At 38.2% G+C, this 21,815-nt stretch overlaps 1 protein-coding gene across 1 annotated transcript in view; it reads right to left on the bottom strand.

Annotated features, from left to right (window-relative positions):
• Positions 1-21,815, bottom strand: part of ABCB5 (ATP binding cassette subfamily B member 5) — a 155,065-nt gene that overhangs the window by 82,183 nt on the left and 51,067 nt on the right. The window lies entirely within an intron of this gene.

Here is a 21,815-nt window from a genome sequence, read left to right as displayed (position 1 = left end):
TATACTACCTCTATTTTAGAGTTATTGTGCAGATTAATATTTTGTGGTAAGAACACTTCGCATGAGATCTATCCTCTTAAAATTTTAAGTGTACAGTACAATACAATCTCGCCAACTATAGGCACAATGTTGTAGTGATAATCTCTAGAACTTACTCATCTTACATAAACGAAATTTTATTCCCCCCTGAACAGCAATTCCCTGTTTCTCTCTCTCCCCAGTCCTCAGCAGCCACCATCCCATTGTCTGCATCTACAAGTCTGACTGTTTTAGACACCTCATTTAAGAGAAATCATGCAGAGGTGGAGCCAAGATGGCCGAATAGGAACAGCTCCGGTCTCCAGCTCCCAGCCCCAGCGACACAGAAGACGGATGATTTCTGCATTTCTGCTTGAGGTACCGGTTTCATCTCACTAGGGAGTGCCTAACAGTGGGTGCAGGACAGTCGGTGAAGCGCACTGTGCGCGAGCCGAAGCAGGGCCAGGCATTGCCTCACTCGGGAAGCGCAAGGGGTCAGGGAGTTCCCTTTCCTAGTCAAAGAAAGGGGAAGCAGACGGCACCTGGAATATCGGGTCAGTCCCATCCTAATACTGCGCTTTTCCAACGGGCCTGGAAAACGGCACACTAGGAGATTGTGTCCCGCACCTGGCTCGGAGGGTCCTATGCCCATGGAGTCTCGCTAATTGCTAGCACAGCAGTCTGAGATCAAGCTGCGAGGCGGCAGCGAGGCTGGGGGAGGGGCGCCCGCCATTGCCCAGGCTTGCTTAGGTAAACAAAGCAGCCAGGAAGCTCGAACTGGGTGGAGCCCACCACAGCTCAAGGAGGCCTGCCTGCCCCTGTAGGCTCCACCTCTGGGGGCAGGGCACAGACAAACAAAAACTCTGCAAGAACTTCCACAGACTTAAATGTCCCTGTCTGACTGACAGCTTTGAAGAGAGTAGTGGTTCTCCCAGCATGCAGCTGGAGATCTGAGAACGGTCAGACTGCCTCCTAAAGTGGGTCCCTCACCCCTGAGCAGCCTAACTGGGAGGCACCCCCCCAGTAGGGACAGACTGACACCTCATTCAACCCGGTACTTCTCTGAGACAAAACTTTCAGAGAAACTATCAGACAGCTGAATTTGTGGTCTCACGAAAATCCGCTGTTCTGCAGCCACTGCTGCTGACACCCAGCCAAACAGGGTCTGGAGTGCACCTCTAGTAAACTCCAACAGACCTGCAGCTGAGGGTCCTGTCTGGTAGAAGGAAAACTAACAAACAGAAAGGACATCCACACCAAAAACCCATCTGTACATCACCACCATCAAAGACAAAAAGTAGATAAAACCACAAAGATGGGGAAAAAACAGACCAAAAAAACTGGAAACTCTAAAAAACAGAGCACCTCTCCTCCTCCAAAGGAACGCAGTTCCTCACCAGCAATGGAACAAAGCTGGATGGAGGATGACTTTGATGAGTTGAGAGAAGAAGGCTTCAGACAATCAAACTACTCTGAGCTATGAGAGGAAATTCAAAACAACAGGAAAGAAGTTAAAAACTTTGAAAAAAAATTAGAAGAATGGATAACTAGAATAACCAATGGAGAGAAGGGCTTCAAGGAGCTGATGGAGCTGAAAGCCAAGTTTCGAGAACTACGCGAAGATTGCAGAAGCCTCAGTAGCAGATGCGATCAACTGGAAGAAAGGGTATCGCTGATGGAAGATGAAATGAATGAAATGAAGAGAGAAGGGAAGTTTAGAGAAAAAAGAATAAAAAGAAATGAACAAAGCCTCCAAGAAATTTGGGACTATGTGAAAAGACCAAACCTACGTCTGATTGGTGTACCTGAAAATGATGGGGAGAATGGAACCAAGTTGGAAAACACTCTGCAAGATATTATCCAGGAGAACTTCCCCAATCTAGCAAGGCAGGCCAGCATTCAGATTCAGGAAATACAGAGAACGCCACAAAGATACTCCTCGAGAAGGGCAACTCCAAGACACATTATTGTCAGATTCACCAAAGTTGAAATGAAAGAAAAAATGTTAAGGGCAGCCAGAGAGAAAGGTCGGGTTACCCACAAAGGGAAGCCCATCAGACTAACAGCTGATCTCTCAGCAGAAACTCTACAAGCCAGAAGAGAGTGGGGGCCGATATTCAACATTCTTAAAGAAAAGAATTTTCAACCCAGAATCTCCTATCCCGCCAAACTAAGCTTCATAAGTGAAGGAGAAATAAAACACTTTACAGACAAGCAAACGCTGAGTGATTTTGTCACCACCAGGCCTGCCCTAAAAGAGCTCCTGAAGGAAGCACTAAACATGGAAAAGAACAACCGGTACCAGCCACTGCAAAAACATGCCAAATTGTAAGACCATCGAGACTAGGAAGAAACTATAGCAACTAACGAGCAAAATAACCAACTAACATCATAATGACAGGATCAGATTCACACATAACAATATTAACGTTAAATGTAAATGGGCTAAATGCTCCAATCAAAAGACACAGACTGGCAAACTGGATAAGGAGTCAGGACCCATCAGTGTGCTGTATTCAGGAAACCCATCTCATGTGCAGAGACACACATAGACTCAAAATAAAGGGATGGAGGAAGATCTATCAAGCAAATGGAAAACAAAAAAAGGCAGGGGTTGCAATCCTAGTCTCTGATAAAATAGACTTTAAACCAACAAAGATCAAAAGAGACAAAGAAGGCCATTACATAATGGTAAAGGGATCAATTCAACAAGAAGAGCTAACTATCCTAAATATATATGCACCCAACACAGGAGCACCCAGATTCATAAAGCAAGTCCTGAGTGACCTACAAAGGGACTTAAACTCCCACACAATAATAATGGGAGATTTTAACACCCCACTGTCAGCATTAGACAGATCAACGAGACAGAAAGTTAACAAGGATATCCAGGAATTGAACTCAGCTCTACATAAAGTGGACCTAATAGACATCTACAGAACTCTCCACCCCAAGTCAACAGAATATACGTTTTTTTCAGCACCACACCACACCTATTCCAAAATTGACCACATAGTTGGAAGTAAAGCTCTCCTCAGCAAATGTAAAAGAACAGAAATTATAACAAACTGTCTCTCAGACCACAGTGCAATCAAACTAGAACTCAGGATTAAGAAACTCACTCAAAACCGCTCAACTACATGGAAACTGAACAACCTGCTCCTGAATGACTATTGGGTACATAATGAAATGAAGGCAGAAATAAAGACGTTCTTTGAAACCAACGAGAACAAAGACACAACATACCAGAATCTCTGGGACACATTCAAAGCAGTGTGTAGAGGGAAATTTATAGCACTAAATGCCCACAAGAGAAAGCAGGAAAGATCCAAAATTGACTCCCTAACATCACAATTAAAAGAACTAGAAAAGCAAGAGCAAACACATTCAAAAGCTAGCAGAAGGCTAGAAATAACTAAAATCAGAGCAGAACTGAAGGAAATAGAGACACAAAAAACCCTTCAAAAAATTAATGAATCCAGGAGCTGGTTTTTTGAAAAGATCAACAAAATTGATGGACCGCTAGCAAGACTAATAAAGAAGAAAAGAGAGAAGAATCAAATAGATGCAATAAAAAACGAAAAAGGGGATATCACCACCGATCCCACAGAAATACAATCTACCATCAGAGAATACTACAAACACCTCTATGCAAATAAACTAGAAAATCTAGAAGAAATGGATAAATTCCTCGACAAATACACCCTCCCAAGACTAAACCAGGAAGAAGTTGAATCTCTGAATAGACCAATTACAAGTTCTGAAATTGTGGCAACAATCAATAGCTTACCAACCAAAAAGAGTCCAGGACCTGATGGATTCACAGCTGAATTCTACCAGAGGTACAAGGAGGAACTGGTACCATTCCTTCTGAAACTATTCCAATCGATAGAAAAAGAGGGAATCCTCCCTAACACATTTTATGAAGCCAGCATCGTCCTGATACCAAAACCTGGCAGAGACATAACCAAAAAAGAGAATTTCAGACCAATATCCTTGATGAACATTGATGCAAAAATCCTCAATAAAATACTGGCAAACCGAATCCAGCAGCACATCAAAAAGCTTATACACCATGATCAAGTGGGCTTCATCCCTGGGATGCAAGGCTGGTTCAACATACGCAAATCAATAAATGTAATCCAGCATATAAACAGAACCAAAGACAAAAACCACATCATTATCTCAATAGATGCAGAAAAGGCCTTTGACAAAATTCAACAACTCTTCATGCTAAAAACTCTCAATAAATTAGGTATTGATGGGACGTATCTCAAAATAATAAGAGCTATCTATGACAAACCCACAGCCAATATCATACTGAATGGGCAAAAACTGGAAGCATTCCCTCTGAAAACTGGCACAAGACAGGGATGCCCTCTCTCACTGCTCCTATTCAACATAGTGCTTGAAGTTCTGGCCAGAGCAGTCAGGCAGGAGAAGGAAATAAAAGGTATTCAATTAGGAAAAGAGGAAGTCAAATTGTCCCTGTTTGCAGATGACATGATTGTATATCTAGAAAACCCCATTGTCTCAGCCCAAAATCTCCTTAAGCTGATTAGCAACTTCAGCGAAGTCTCAGGATACAAAATCAATGTACAAAAATCACAAGCATTCTTGTACACCAATAACAGACAAACAGAGAGCCAAATCATGAGTGAACTCCCATTCACAATTGCTTCAAAGAGAATAAAATACCTAGGAATCCAACTTACAAGGGATGTGAAGGACCTCTTCAAGGAGAACTACAAACCACTGCTCAATGAAATAAAAGAGGATACAAACAAATGGAAGAACATTCCATGCTCATGGGTTGGAAGAATCAATATCGTGAAAATGGCCATACTGCCCAAGGTAATTTATAGATTCAATGCCATCCCCATCAAGCTACCAATGACTTTCTTCACAGAATTGGAAAAAACTACTTTAAAGTTCATATGGAACCAAAAAAGAGCCCGCATCGCCAAGTCAATCCTAAGCCAAAAGAACAAAGCTGGAGGCATCACGCTCCCTGACTTTAAACTATACTACAAGGCTACAGTAACCAAAACAGCATGGTACTGGTACCACAACAGAGACATAGATCAATGGAACAGAACAGAGCCCTCAGAAATGATGCCGCATAGCTACAACTATCTGATCTTTGACAAACCTGACAAAAACAAGAAATGGGGAAAGGATTCCCTATTTAATAAATGGTGCTGGGAAAACTGGCTAGCCATATGTAGAAAGCTGCAACTGGATCCCTTCCTTACACCTTATACAAAAATTAATTCAAGATGGATTAAAGACTTATATGTTAGACATAAACCATTAAAATCCTACAAGAAAACCTAGGCAATACCATTCAGGACATAGGCGTGGGCAAGGACTTCATGTCTAAAACACCAAAAGCAATGGCAACAAAAGCCAAAATCGACAAATGGGATCTCATTAAACTAAAGAGCTTCTGCACAGCAAAAGAAACTATCATCAGAATGAACAGGCAACCTACAGAATGGGAGAAAATTTTTGCAACCTACTCATCTGACAAAGGGCTAATATCCAGAATCTACAATGAACTCAAACAAATTTACAAGAAAAAAACAAACAACCCCATCAAAAAGTGGGCAGAGGACATGAACAGACACTTCTCAAAAGAAGACATTTATGCAGCCAGAAAACACATGAAGAAATGCTCATCATCACTGGCCATCAGAGAAATGCAAATCAAAACCACAGTGAGATACCATCTCACACCAGTTAGAATGGCCATCATTAAAAAATCAGGAAACAACAGGTGCTGGAGAGGATGTGGAGAAATAGGAACACTTTTACACTGTTGGTGGGACTGTAAACTAGTTCAACCATTGTGGAAGTCAGTGTGGCGATTCCTCAGGGATCTCGAACTAGAAATACCATTTGACCCAGCCATCCCATTACTGGGTATATACCCAAAGGACTATAAATCATGCTGCTATAAAGACACATGCACACGTATGTTTATTGCGGCACTATTCACAATAGCAAAGAGTTGGAACCAACCCAAATGTCCAACAACGATAGACTGGATTAAGAAAATGTGGCACATATACACCATGGAATACTATGCAGCCATAAAAAATGATGAGTTCGTGTCCTTTGTAGGGACATGGATGAAACTGGAAAACATCATTCTCAGTAAACTATCGCAAGGACAAAAAACCAAACACCGCATGTTCTCTCTCATAGGTGGGAATTGAACAATGAGAACTCATGGACACAGGAAGGGGAACATCACACTCCAGGGACTGTTGTGGGGTGTGGGGAGGGGGGAGGGACAGCATTAGGAGATACACCTAATGCTAAATGACGAGTTAATGGGTGCAGGAAATCAACATGGCACATGGATACATATGTAACAAACCTGCACATTGTGCACATGTACCCTAAAACCCTAAAGTATAATAAAAAAAAAAAAAAAAAAAAAAAAAAAAAAAAAAAAAAAAGAGAAATCATGCAGTATTTGTCCTTCTGTGACTGGCTTATTTCACTTAGCATAATGTCATTCAGATTCATCCATGTTGTTCCATACGGACATCCTCCTTTTTTAAGGCTTATTAATATTTCCTTGTGTAGGTATCATATTTTTCTTTATCTGTTAATCTGTCAATAAATATTTAAGTTGTTTCCATATCTTGGCTATTATAAATAATGATGCAGTGAGCATGGGAGTATATATACCTCTTTGAGATATTGACTTCAATTCTTTTGAATATATATTAACATATCCAAATTATTGGAATTAATGTGTGTATACATATGCATATGTGTGTGTGTGTGTGTGTAGTAGAATTGCTGGGTCATATGGTAATTCTATTTTTAATTATTTCTGGAACCTCCATACTGTTTTCCATAGAGACTGCAACTTTTTACTTTCCCATCAGTAATATACAAGGGTTCCGATTTTCCCACATCCTCACCAACACTTATTTATTTATTTATTTTTTAACAACAGTCATCCTAATAGGTGTGAGGAGATATCTTATTGTGGTATTGACTTACATTTCCCTGATAACTAGTGATGTCAAGAATCTTTTCATATACTTGTTGGCCATTTGTATGTCTTTTTTGGAGAAACGCCTTTTCAACTTCTTTGCCTGTTTTTAAATCAGGTTATTTATTCTTTATTTTTGTTTTTACTATTGAGTTATAGGAGTTCCATATATATTTTAGGTATTAATCTCTTATCAGATATATGGTTTCCAATTTTTTTTCCTTTTTGTAGGCTACATTCATTCTGTTGATTATTTCCTTTGTGATGCAGTGGCTTTTTGTTTGATGTAGTCCTACCTATCTAATTTTGCTTTTGTTGTTTGTGTTTTTGGTGTCATATCCAAGAAATAATTGTGAAACTTAATGTTATGAAGCTTTTCCCCTATGTTTACTTCTAAGAGTTTTACAGTTTCAGTTTAAGGTTTACAGTTTCTTATATTGATATCTTTAACCTGTTTTGAGTTGATTTTTATGTATGGTGTAGATAAAAGTCCAGTTTTCATTCTTTTGCATGTGGACATCCAATTTTCCCAACATCATTTGTTGAATAGACCATCCTTTCCCCATTGTGTACTCTTTGCACCCTTGTCAAAGGTCAGTTGATCAAATATGCATACATTTATTTCTGGGCTTTCTATTCTGTCCCATTGGCCTCTATGTTTATTTTTAGGCAAGCACTATACTGTTTTAATTACTATAACTGTGTAATGTATTTCGAAATCAGGAAGAGTGATGCCTTCAGCTTTGTTTTTCTTCTCAAGATTGATTTGGATATTTGATATCTTTTGTGGTTTCTTATTAATTTTAGGATGAGTCCTTTATTTCTGTAAAACATGCCATTGGGATTTTGATCGAGATTATACTAAATCTGTAGATTGTTTTGGGTTGTATTGACATTTAACAATATCAAGTCTTCCAGTTCAGGATCATGGGATGTATTTTATTTGTGTCTTCTCTAATTTTTTCATCAATGGTTATAGTTTTCAGTGTACAATTATTTAAGCTTCTTAAGTTTATTTCTAAGTATTTTATTCTTTTGATACTTGCAAATGGGATGTTTTCTTAATTATTTTTTCAGATGATTTGTTGTTAACAGAAATGCAACTAATTTTTGTATGTTGATTTTGTATCCTGCAACCTTACTGAATTCATTTATTAGTTCTAACAGTGTGTGTGTGTGTGTGTGTGTGTAATCTTTAGAGTTTTCAAATTTTAAGATCATATAATCTCCCTTCTTTTTTTTCTTATTTGACACTTCTTTTTTCCTTTTCTTGCCTAATTGCCCTGGCTAAGAATTTCAGGACTTTGTTGAATGCAAGTGGTAAGAGGTACTATAGGTGTTTTTGTTTGTTTGTATACCATGAGGCTTACAGAAAAACCTTATGTTTGTGACTATTTTAAGCTGATAGCAACTTAACTTCAATCATTACATATACAGGAACAAACATAAAGATGACAGATTTCTCCTCAGAAAAAAACGCAAGAAAAGAGACAGTGAGCAACATCTTTAAGGTATTTAAAGAAAAAAACCCTATAACTTTCAGGCTAAAACTCTATATCAAGGAAATAAATTTTTCAAAACTAAAGGTGAAACAAAAACATATGACAGCTGAAATTATTCATCAGTAGTGGGACTGTGCTACATTAAAGGTTTCAGGTAAAAGGAATCGATGGAAATATGGATATACACAAAAGAAGGAAGAACACTGGAAATTGTAACTTCATGGTGCATGGAGAAAAATGTAATTTTTTCTTATTACCTATTTAAATTTTTTTAAAAACTAATGATTAATTTTAAAAGTTACAACATGGCATGGAGTTTATAACATATGTAGAAGTAAGATGTCTAATCACAATAGCTTAAAGGCCAAAAAGGGAGAAATGGAAGTATGTTAATGCATGCTTTTATACTACACATGAAATGATATAATATCACTTGATGGTAGATTGTCTTAAGTTAAATGTGTACACTATAAACTCTAAAGCCATCACTGAAATATCGAAGAGTTATATAAATAAGCTCACAAAAGAGATAAAACAAATCAAAAAAAGTACTCACTTAATCCAAATGAAGACAGAAAATGAATAAAGCAGAAACCAAGAATCGATGGAAAAAAGAAAACAAGTAACAAGGTGACTGATTTAATTTAATAATATTACTATCAATCATCAGATAAAATGTAAATGGTCTAAACACTCCAATTAAAAGTCAGAGATTTTCAGTTTGAATACAAAAGCAAGATCCAACTATGTGTCATCTGTCAGAAACACATTTTAAATATAAAGAAAAAAAGAGGCTAAGACTAAAAGGATAAAAAACTCATACCATGCTAACACAGAGTAAAAGAAAAATGGAGTGGCTGTGTTAATATTAGATAAAGCAGATTAAAGTGAAAAGAATATAACCAAAGTAAACAAGTTTATTTCCTAATGAAAAAGGGCTCAATTCATCAAGAGAACATAACAATCCTAAATATTTATGTGCCTAATAACACATCTCTAAAATACATGACACCAAAATATGTACAATTACAAGAATAAATCTAAAAGTTACAATAATAGTTGAAGAATTAAATACCCTTCTCTCAGTAACTGATAGAACAAGTAGACCATAAGGACGAGGAAGAGTTGAATAATACTATCAACCAACTCAACACAATTGACATTTATAGAACAATTCATCCAACAATAGCAAAATGCACATTATTTTCAAGTGTACACAAAACATTTACTAAGAGAGACCATAATCTGTACCGTAAAACAACTCTTAATAAACTTACTTGTATTCAAGTCATACATGAATATTCCCTGACCGTAATGCAATTAAATTAGAAATCAATACAGAAAAAATATCTGGAAAATACTCCAATACTGAAACCAAATAAAATTTTTCAAGTAAATGACTTCATAAGTAACTTAAGAAACAAGAAAAAGAAGGGCAAGTTAAACTAAAAGAAAAAAACAGAAGGAAATAAAAATCAAAGCAGAAACCAATTAAATACAAAAGAGAAGAATAAACTCAAAGACAGACAAATACATCAATATGATGCAATGGAGTCAAGAGTCTGGAAAACAACTCATACATATATGAACAACTGATTTTTTACAAAGGTGCAAAGAAAAATCAGTGTAGAAAAGATAATTTTTCCAACAAATTGTACAGGACCAACTGGAAGTCTATATGCAAAACAAACAAACAAACAAAAGGAACCTTAAACTGTACCTTATATCACATATAATAATTAACTCAAAATATAAAAACTACAACTATAATACCTTCAGAAGAAAACAGAGGAAAGTCTTTGTGACCTTAAATTCGGCAAATATTTCTTTCTTTCTTATAAAATTTTATTTTACTTTAAGTTCCTGCATACATGTGCAGAATGTGCAGGTTTGTTACATAGATAAATGTGTGCCATGGTGGTTTGCTGCACCTATCAACCTGTCACCTGGGTATTAAGCCCCATGCTCATTAGCTATTTGTCCTGATGCTTTCCCTCCCCTCATCCTGCCAACAGGCCCCAGTGTGTGTTGTTCAAAAATTTCTTAAATATGACACCAAAACCTTGATTTGTAAAAGAAAAAAAACCTAATAAATTAAACATCAAAATTAAAAATTCCTGGCCTTTGGAAGACACACTTAAGACAATAGAAAGCCAAGCCCTAGAGTCAGGAGAAATATTTTCTAATCCTGTATCTGATAAAATACTTGTATCCAGAAATATAAAGAATTCTCAAAACCCAGTAATAAGAAAACAAACAACTCAATATAAAATGGGCTGAAGATTTGAAGAGACACTTTAACAAAGAAAAAAATATGGATGGTTAATAAGCACATAAAAATGCTTAACATCATCAGTCATCAGGATAATGCAAATTAAAATGACAATGGGATACTACTACACATTTCTTCAGACGGCTGAAATTAAACTAAATGACCATATGAAGTGTGGGCAAGTTGTGGAGTAGCTGGAATTTTAATATATTTCTTGTAGAAATGTAAAAGAAAAAACAGTTTGGCACTTAACTAAAAAGTAAAAAGTATACCTACCATAAGATTCAGCCATTTAAATCCCAGGTATTTACTCAAGTGAAATAAAAGCACATGTCTATACAAAGACTTGCATATGAATGTTTAGAACAGCTTTATCTGTAATATCCCAAAACTGAAAACAAACCTAATAATTCAAATGAGCATCCATACCAATTAGTTTAAATTGTGGCATAGTCATAAATAGAATACCATTTATCAATAAAAAGAAACAAACTATTGATGCATTCTACAACATGGATGAGTCTCAAAATAATTATGCTGAATGAAAGAAGCCAGACCTAACAGAATACATATGATATTGCTCCCTTTATATAAAGTTCTAGAAAATACAAACTAATCTCTAGTGACAGTAAGCAAATCAGTGGTTGCCGAGGATCAGGGGAGGAGGGCTGGAGAGGGTCAGGGTGAAATGGTTACAAAAGTCATGTGAAAAATATGGCTGACTATCTTGATTTTGGTGTACATATATGCCAAAATTTTTTCCAATCATATGTTTTAATATGTACAGTTTCTTATATATCAATGAAACCTCAAAAAACTGTTAAAAACAAAAATCAAAGTCAAACAAAAGAAGCAAATATATTCAGCAGCCCAGTTGGTCATTCTAAAGTTCTGCAGGAATCCTGAATGAGACTGAGACGTTTTAATGAATGCCCTGCAAAAAGAATGACAAAGTGGATTGGGGACAACTGTGATATAGAGTTGTAGACAGGAAGATTTATTTTTCTTAACTTCATCAAGATCTGATAATGGACGCATAATATTTTTAACTGGAAATTACTTATCAGCATATCTAAGTTTCTATGGATCATTTTTATGTTATAACCTACTCTGCAGTAGAAGAGAGTTATACTAAGCACTAACATGCTTAGTGCTTTATTTTCTGATATTGTCAAGTTTATGAATAATTTGTTAAACTAATGAGTGACTGATACTTGGGGAACAGGTTTTTATTGCTTGCTTCTTGCTTTTCTTTTTTTCTTTTTTTTTTCAGACGGAATTTCGCTCTTGTTGCCTGGGCTGGAGTGCAATGGCACGATCTCGGCTCACTGCAACCTCCGCCTCCCGGGTTCAAGCGATTCTCCTGCCTCAGCCTCCCGAGTAGCTGGGATTACAGGCATGTGCCACCACGCCTGGCTAATTTTGTATTTTAGTAGAGACGGGGTTTCTCCATGTTGGTCAGGCTGGTCTCAAACTCCCGACCTCAGGTGATCCGCCCACCTTGGCCTCCCAAAGTGCTGGGATTACAAGCGTGAGCCACAGCACCCGGCCAGCTTGCTTCTTGTTTTTCTCAGTCTCCCATTTACTCTGGTGTGGTAATTCTAAGCCTCGCTTATACAGCACACCCTTATGAATGGTATAACAAAATTGGTTAAAAATGTGAGTAGCTTTTTCTAAATAAACACTGAGTTCCCACTCACTGCGTTCCAGAAGGTTGCCTCAGTTGGATTTGGCGCTCATCGGTGACATGTGCTCCATGGTGTAGTGCTGTTAACATCAACCTTTTTTTTTTCTTTTTTTAAGAATAGTTTTAGACTTACAGAAAAATTGCAAAGATAGTGCAGGAAGCTTCCATGTACCCTGCACACAATATTCCCCAGCTCCAACACCTTACATTTCTATGATGCATTTGCCACAACTACTGAACCACTATTGACACATCATTATCTAAACTCCGTATTTTATTTTATTTATTTATTTATTTTTGAGACGGAGTCTCGCTCTGTCACCCAGGCTGGAGTGCAATGGCGCGATCTCGGCTCACTGCAAGCTCAGCCTCTCGGGTTCACGCCATTCTCCTGCCTCAGCCTCTCCGAGTAGCTGGGACTACAGGCGCCCGCCGCCACGCCCGGCTAATTTTTTTGTATTTTTAGTGAGACGGGGTTTCACTGTGGTCTCGATCTCCTGACCTCGTGATCCGCCCGCCTCGGCCTCCCAAAGAGCTGGGATTACAAGCGTGAGCCACGGCGCCCTGCCAACTCCATATTTTATTCAGATTTCTCGAATTTTCAACTCATGTTCTTTTTCTGTTCTAGGATCCCCACCCCTGAATATCCTAATACATTTTGTCATCATGTCTCCTTAAGCTCCTCTTGGCTGTTACAGTGTCTCAGATTGTCCTTGTTTTTGATAAACTTGATAGTTTTAAAGAACACTGGTTAGATGTTTTGTGGAATATCTCAATTTGGGTTTGTCTGATTTGTCTTCCTTTTTACAGGCAAGATATTCAGCCTGTGTTAATACCACTCCTCTCTTTCACACTTCAAGTTTGAATTCTATTCTGGGTCTTGGAGACCTGGGACTTGCCTACAGCCCTTTAAAAGAGAGTCCAAGAATGCTGTTGTTGGGTTGGTATGTATTAGAAACCTGATAACCGTGAAGGCAAAAACACTCAGGCACCTAGCCTAATGGCCCATATTTATTTAATAAATCTCCTATTTATTCTGTTTCCTCAAAAGTACGAATGTTATTTTCCAAAAGCAAACAGATCTCAAATCTTATTCATGAAGCCATATGATGTGACCCATTAGCTCAATGATTTCACAATACTATCCAACATTTCTCAAATTAATGTGTATGGAATTTAATTAGAAAATATAAAAGAGAGCATTAACACGTCACAGTCTAAGGAGAATTTGAGAGGACAGAATATAAAGTCAAACAATTAAAAAGTTCCAACCAGAAAAGGTCTGAGAATTCCATGTATCCTTCTGTTCACAGAATCAGAAGCACGAGGTTTCCTGATACAGGTTTATATTGTTACAGACCTTCTTTTCTTCATAGGGGATTCACTTCATAGGTGTTTTAATATATATCTGTTCTCATATTTATTTACTTATCAAGCATTACATCTGTGTCATCTTTACTTTGCCAGGCTCCTGGCCTAAATTATAAACATTTGATTAAGGTAGATATTATGTTACAATTTAATTTATTATAGCATGAATTTGTATCTGAGTGCATCAAATAAATCACAGAAATATCTAATAACTTAAAAGGAAAAAAACTATGCCTCAAAGGTCCATAAAATGGGCCTACATGTGCTGTATATATTCAAGGTACTATCAAGTGTACTAGAAAAATACATCTCTACTAGATCATCAATGTGACCTAAAACTGATATACTCCTCATAGTGAACAACAACAAAATATTCAACAGTAATTGCTTCAGACTTAAAACATAGAAGAGATTTTGGCAGCCAAGCCTGCTAAAAACTGATCAGGAAAATTTGAGCTGATGCTGTCTTTTAGCCAGAATTAGTGTAAAGATTAGGCAGATAGTGCAATTCATACCACTGTGGGTCCAGATACCTCGAAGTAGATAGTGTGGTAGATTATCAATACGTCTTTGTTGTATTATTTTTTCTAGAAAGTACAATATTGAAAGAATTTCCTAGTATCTCCTCTCCTACTTCACAGATGACACAAAGCTAAAAGCCAAACAATTAGGTATTTGACCAAGCAAAGGTCACCAGGAAGACAGGTCTCTACTGGACACTTTGCTGACATTTTTCAGATTACTTTACAATTCCATGCACAGCCATACATCGCCAAGTCATTATCTTGGACATTGAAAAAGAAGGTTCTTTAAAACATCCCTCCCACAATTGCTAGGCAGAGATACGGACCTGAGGAGATCAGCTAGATTCTCACCAGTGATGGTTATGGGACTTGCCATAACCATAGAGGGCAGAGGAAAATAAGGGAAAATAATACAAGGCCTCGGGCATTTGAGAGGGTCCATTAGCAGGCATAATACACTTTCTGGAGAAGCGTGTCACCACAGAGAGTTCTAGTATCCTGGGGGCAAGTGTGGCGTAGAAAACCTAGGAGAACACAAGTTCCCACTCACTGCCTTCCAGAAGGTTGCCTCAGTTGGATTTGGGGCTCATCGGTGACATGTACTCCATGATGTAGTGCTGTTATCGTCAACCTTTTTTTTTTTTTTTTTTTTTTTGAGACGGAGTTTCACTCTTGTTGCCCAGGCTGGAGTGCAATGGCGTGATCTCGGCTCACGGCAACCTCCACCTCCTGGGTTCAAGCGATTCTCCCGCCACAGCCTCTTGAGTAGCTGGGATTGCAGGCATGTGCCACCACGCCCGGCTAATTTTTGTATTTTTAGTAGAGACGGGGTTTCTCCATGTTGGTCAGGCTGGTCTCAAACTCCCAACCTTAGGTGATCCGCCTGTCTTGGCCTCCCATAGTTCTAGGATTACAGGCATGAGCCACCACGCCTGGCCCAACCTTTTTTTTTTTAACTGCAAAATCCTTTCAACAAATAAAAGCTCATACATATAGATATATATCTATATCTATATGTATCTATGTATCTATCTATCGATATCTATCTATCTATCTATCTATATCTATCATCTATCTCATCCAGATAAATAGATCGCTGCACTGCTTGAATTGCCAGGGGAGTTGAGGGTACAGCCCTACCTGCTTGTCCAGCTCACCTCCCCACCTCTCTCACTCCTTCAGAGGCTCCTTGGAGACCCTAGTACCCTAGTACTCCAAGAATACAGTCTGAGAACTTCTCACTACTCTTCAGTGTCTTTTCTTTTAGGCTATCAAATTTTAGCTGGTCATCTTTTCTAATAAGGTCACCATGGTAACTGAAAGGGATACACAGGCCTTTTGTTTCTTAACTACCTGACTGTGATGTTGAAAGCCAATTGGCTTAGTGTTCTTCTGGGTCGCCATGAGTTCCAGGGCTCAACAATGTGGGTTTACTGTCAGACCACCTCACTGGTCCGAGAATGCTTTCTTTTTTGTCAAGGGGGATAACAAATAGCAAAATATCAGGAACTTAGAAGTCAGTTTTAATGGGTGGCTCACCTGCTCCTTGACCTTTCTTTCCAGCTTGCAGAAATCTACCCATGTGAATGCATGAATGCTTGGGTTAAGACCCTTTAGAAAAGAAACACTTTCAAATTCTAAACTCTGCTAAAATGAACACACGTGTACTACCTAATTAGGAATGTGAAATAATAACATAATAATGGTAAAATATTTTCTTTTTATGGCCTGGAATCTCTTCATTGTCACTTCTAAATAAGTTAACATGAACGTTAAGAATTAGAGATAACATAAAATTATTTATCATCATTTAATACCTTTTTTTCATTGAACTTTTTAAAAATCATTTTATTATTTTATTTACAGACAAGGTCTTGCTATGTTGCCCAGCTGGTATTGAGCTCCTGGCCTCACATGCTTCTCCCACCGTAGCCTCCCAAGTAGCTGGGATTACAGTGTGAGCTACCACACCCAGCTTTACTTAACTTTATTAACAAGCTAATCATTTAAGTATTTGTGGAGAAATTTACAATAAAAAATAAATGGTGAAGTAAGTGGTGGGTAAGAAGAGAAAATGCTGCAATAATTAGTTTATTTTTTTCATAAGGGCATAATACCTTACCTATTTTTATTCTTGATAAATAATACATTGAGATCACTTATTTGATAGCACTTAGGAAAATCAGTATCTTCTATAGGCATTTTCCTTATTTTGGGAGGAGGGAAAGACTTAGGAATAATTTTAATTTACAAAAATCACCAAGATGCCTATCCATATCATGGAAAAATATTTTATTATATCTTAGAAGACCTTTTACTGTATTCTTTAAAACCTTGGAATGTCCTGCTAAGTAACAGTGACCTAAATTTATAAAACAGAATTCTACTAGTTATTTATACAATAGTATAAAAATAAACAACTTACGGGAACAAAAGTGGGTTTAACCCACATGAGAGCTTCGATCTGGAGTATGGTTTGAATTTCTTTCCCAAGAAGACAGTGTGAGTGTGGTTTTCAAAAAAAGGCTAGTTGTGTTTTGTTTTTAAAATTGTGGAAAAATATGTGTAATACAGAATTTCCCATTATAGCCATTTTAAAAGGTAGGATCCTTCTGACTCTGAGAGGCCAAATTCCTCTTTGTCACTATTCTTTTATTTATTAATTTTTTTTCACTTTTCTTTTGTACTCAGGCTTAGATTACTATTCTCTCTCTCTCTTTTTTTGGTAAAAAAAAAAAAATTGCCTGGCTGGGCGCAGTGGCTCATGCCCGTAAACCCAGCACTTTGGGAGGCTGAGGCGGGTGGATCATTTGAGGTCAGGAGTTGGAGACGAGCCTGACCAACATGGTGAAACCCCATTTCTACCAAAAATATAAAAATTAGCCAGGTGTGGTGGTGTGTGCCTGTAATCCCAGCTACTCTGGAGGGTGAGGCAGGAGAATCGCTTGAACCTGAGAGGCGGAGGTTGCAGGGAGCTGAGATCGTGCCACTGCACTCCAGCCTGAGTGACAGATCAAGATTCCATAAAAAAAAAGCCTAACATGAAATTTACAATCTTAATCACATTGTTGTGCGACTGTCACCACTACCTATCTCCAGAACTTTTTCATCATCTCATATTGAAATGGCATACCCATTAAACACTAACTCCCCACTTTCCCGTCCCCCAAGCCCCTAGTACCCACTCTTCTACTTTCCATCTCTGAATTTGACTATTGTATGTATCTCATATGAGCAGAATTAAGCAATATGGATCCTTTTTTGTCAGTTTTATTTCACTTAGGATAATTCTTCAAGGTTTATTCATGTTTTAGCATCATCAGAATTTCCTTTTAAAGACTGGTAGTATTCCATTGTATGTATATACCACATTTTCTTTATCCGTTTATCTGTAAACAGACATTTGGATTGTTTTCACCTTTTGGCTACTGTAGATGATGGTACTATGAGCACTAGTATACCAATATCTCTTTGAGACCCTGCTTTCAATTATTTTGGGCATATACTCAGAAGTGAAATTTCTGGATCAGATGATAATTCTATGTTTATTAAGAGGTTTGAAGCTTGATCTGGAATCAGTTTTAACTCTACCTCCTGGCAGTGTAATCTTCAAGCAATATAGCCTGGTGGTTACAAGAATGAGGCAGAAGGATGAGTGGTCCAGGTTCTGGCTTCACTGTGCCTACCTATTACTTAACCTCCCTGTGCTTCAGTGTATTTTACAGCTCAACTGTAAAACAGGAGAATAAATGTCTTAATCTTATATGGGTCTTGTGAGGATTAGCGGTTATCATCCATTTGTTCCTTTGTTACATCTAAAATAGGGACTCACAAATGACTTTGGGGGTCTATGAATCCCTCAAGAGTACATACATGTAAGTCTTTTTGTATAAGTGAATTTGTATACTTTTCTAAAGAGTTATGGTGGTTTATTTTTCCCTTTCTCAATCAGATTCTCAAAGGGGCCCTGATCTATCAGAGAAGAACCATTACTCTGAAGGAAGTTAGTGGCTTAGAATTTAACATCAAGCCCTACAAATGTGAGCTTGATTAAGCAGGTTTATAAAATATCCAATCATGTTTTTCGCATGAGGAAGTCTGTGTGTTACCTTTGATTTTCTGTCTAAATTTCAGCCAAGGAAATTCCCTTGGAGAAATTCCCTTTCTGTTCCCAACTATTATAGTGTTGCTATAAATGATTTTTCAAAATTCCAAATACAGAGTGAGATATTTAATTGATATGGACATTCAAAATGTGTGTGCATTAGTGTGTGTGTGTGTGTGTGTTTGTGTGTAAAATTTACTCTGACCTAACTTTGACTTTGGATAATCACTTCTTATAACTTAGTTTAATCAAGTGGCTCACAGCTTAATGTAATATACCAATTTCCTTATTGTCCAGTCCTCTAAGTAGTATAAATATGATGTAAGAGTTCTCAGAGGAAGACCAACAGGGCGCATCATAGGGAGAGAGTACAGTGATGGTTAAGACGTGCCCATGAGGGCTGCAACAAAGCAACCCTGTATTTTCAAAGAATAATACGGTGATGATAACTCTTCCTTCATAATTACCAAAGAGGTTCTCCATTGATGTGATGTGGCTGAAACTCCTTTAATAATAATTATGCCTTAGATTTGCATACCACTTTTAACATTTCAAAGAGCTTTAACAGGCTTTGTCACAGAATCAGTGTGGGTTTCCTTGGCTTCCCCAGGGGCCTGCAGGTGCTCACTGCTATGTCTCCTACTAGTGGGGCAGCTTGGAAACCTGCTGCATTGGCACACCAGGTCAAAACAAGTAGCAGGGTGAAACTCACACCCTATGGCATGAACCTTTATTCACTGACGCTAGAAATTCTTCTTGAACATTAGTGAAACAAAACTAGTTTGTAGTTATTCTAAATCAAGGAGTCCAGAAAAGAACATTTCAGTTCTCGCCAGGTGTGGTGGCTCACGCCTGTAATCCCAGCACTTTGGGAGGCTAGGGCGGGCAGATCACGAGGTCAGGAGTTCGAGACCAGCCTGACCAACATGGTGAAACCCTGTCTCTACTAAAAATACAAAAATTAGCTGGGCGTGGTGGTGCGTGCCTGTAATCCCAGCTACTCAGGAGCCTGAGGCAGGATAACTGCTTGAACCCAGGAGGCGGAGGTTGCAGTGAGCCAAGATCATGCCACTGCACTCCGCCTGGGTAACAGAGTGAGACTCGGTCTCAAAAAAAAAAAAAAAAAAAGAAAGGAAAAGAAAAGAAAGCAAAAAAGAATATTTCTGGTCTTAGAAGTATCCTGGATCACACTCATCGAAGTCCATCCAACAATATCTGTTGGCTGTCTATTAAGGGCCAGGATTGTTCTAGAGGTGGGGATGCTGCAGTTAATCACTGAAAGCCTTCACCACCAGAGAGTTTACATTCAAGTGGGGAAAGAGAGACAATAGCAAAATAAACAAACATATGCGTTGTGTGTTAACTGATGAGAAGTGTGAGGGTATGTCTAAGAAGCAGGCATTGTTGGGGAGAATGGTAGGAAGGGCAGTTCCAGAAGGAGCTTGGAGCCCAGCTCCATGGAGCCTTGTGCTTACTGTAAGGAATTTGGCTTTTACTTGGAGTGAGGCCGGGAGTTATTGGACGATTTGAAGTAGAAGTATGATGTCACCAAATTTTCATTTGAATAGCAACACTTGGCTGCTGTGTTGAGAACAGATTGAAGAGGGCATGGGCTGATGCAGAGTTAGCTACTGCAATAGTCCAAGTGAGGGTGTTAGTGCTTTCATGTTGCTGTTTAGTTAAAATTCACCCCTGCCCTAAGAAACTGCTGACTTGATTTTTTAATACCATTGATTAGTTTCACAGGTTCTAGAACTTCATATAAATGGAAGATAAATGAGTAATGGAGAGTAGGGGATGGAAGGGATATGTGAGGGCAGGTTGTGCAGCAAAGTGGGTACAGATTCTATCACCAGGGAGCAGGGATACACTTCATTATGTCTTCTTTCATTGGTTAGTGGCTTGCAGGATATTTTGAGCAGCAGAAAACTCTTAACTGTGTGGGTTAGGCTGTATCATGTAACAGAGTCTGGGGCCTCTTAGACAGCTGATCAGGAACGAGACCTGCTGGATGTCCTACCTTTCTTACCTAGGGCCCCCTCCAAGGGCTTGGTTCCATAACTGCGGGCTATGGTGGTGAGAGGAGAGGACTCTCATGGTGCTACAGCTTCCATCACCCTGCCTGTATTTGAACTCTCCCCTTCTCCATAAGCCATTTTCCAATAAACCGAAGAGTATATGATTAATCTAGTTTACTATGCAACTTTTCATCCTATTGGTTACCCTTTACCCTCATCCAGCAAACCATACATAAAGCAGTTTCACACCTATTTCTACATTGATTTAATCTCTTTCTCCTTTAAACAACTGAAAAACGGTGACAGTAACTGAATTTTTGAAATAAGTTAAATTCCCCCATAATTCTGCCACATAGCTGTTATTATTTTCATATATTGCCTTCATTTTTTTTCACAGTTGCTATTTTGTGTAATTTTGGAATCAGTTTACAAACATTCTGCATTCTTTTTTCACTTTCGATAGATGTTTCATATTAACCAATAAGAAGAACATTTATTAGTTTATCATGTCACCAAGCAACTGTTTATTTTAAAACTCTGAACTGGTTTTGATTACCTAAAGTGATTACCAGTGGGTGAAAAGACTATGGGCACAAACTCGACCCTTCTAACCGATCGGAGAGCTTATTACAATACATTTTTAAAAATCTTATATAACTGGCCAGGCGCGGAGACTCACACCTGTAATCTCAGCACTTTGGGAGGCCGAGGTGGGCGGATCACCTGAGGTCAGGAGTTTGAGACCAGCCTGGTCAACATGGCAAAACCTTGTCTCTACTAAAAATACAAAAATTAGCCAGGCGTGATGGTGCACACCTGTAATCGCAGCTACTCGGGAGGCAGAGGCAGGAGAATGGCTTGTACCCAGTGGATGGAGGTTGCAGTGAGCCGTGATCGCACCATTGCACTCCAGCATGAGCGACAGAGCAAGACTTGAATATAGTCTAAATACAGATCCCTCTCCTAGTTACTAAGTATAAAAAATGAATAAAACATTAGTCCTGTCTTTGTATTTTCTGTACAAAGATGGACCAAATTACCGAAGTGTCCACAGTAAACAAAGATTATTTATTTATCACACACTGTTATCATGGGAGGGAAACAAGCGTTCAACCTTGCACAATCTGATTTGCTACTAAATAATACTAAGAGATTTTTCAATAAGCAGTGGACATTTAGCCTGCCAGTATCCGTTTCTGGTTCCATAAAGTCAGCATTTTAAAAAAAGAAGCCTGCGATTTTCTTAGAGAAAAAAAACACTTAACTCATTTCCAAGCAAATGCAAAGTAAAATGTGCCGTTAA

Source organism: Nomascus leucogenys, chromosome 11 (genome assembly GCF_006542625.1).
Source record: "Nomascus leucogenys isolate Asia chromosome 11, Asia_NLE_v1, whole genome shotgun sequence".
NCBI classification, from domain to species: Eukaryota; Metazoa; Chordata; class Mammalia; order Primates; family Hylobatidae; genus Nomascus; species Nomascus leucogenys.
This window is presented reverse-complemented; position numbering and strand designations above follow the sequence as displayed.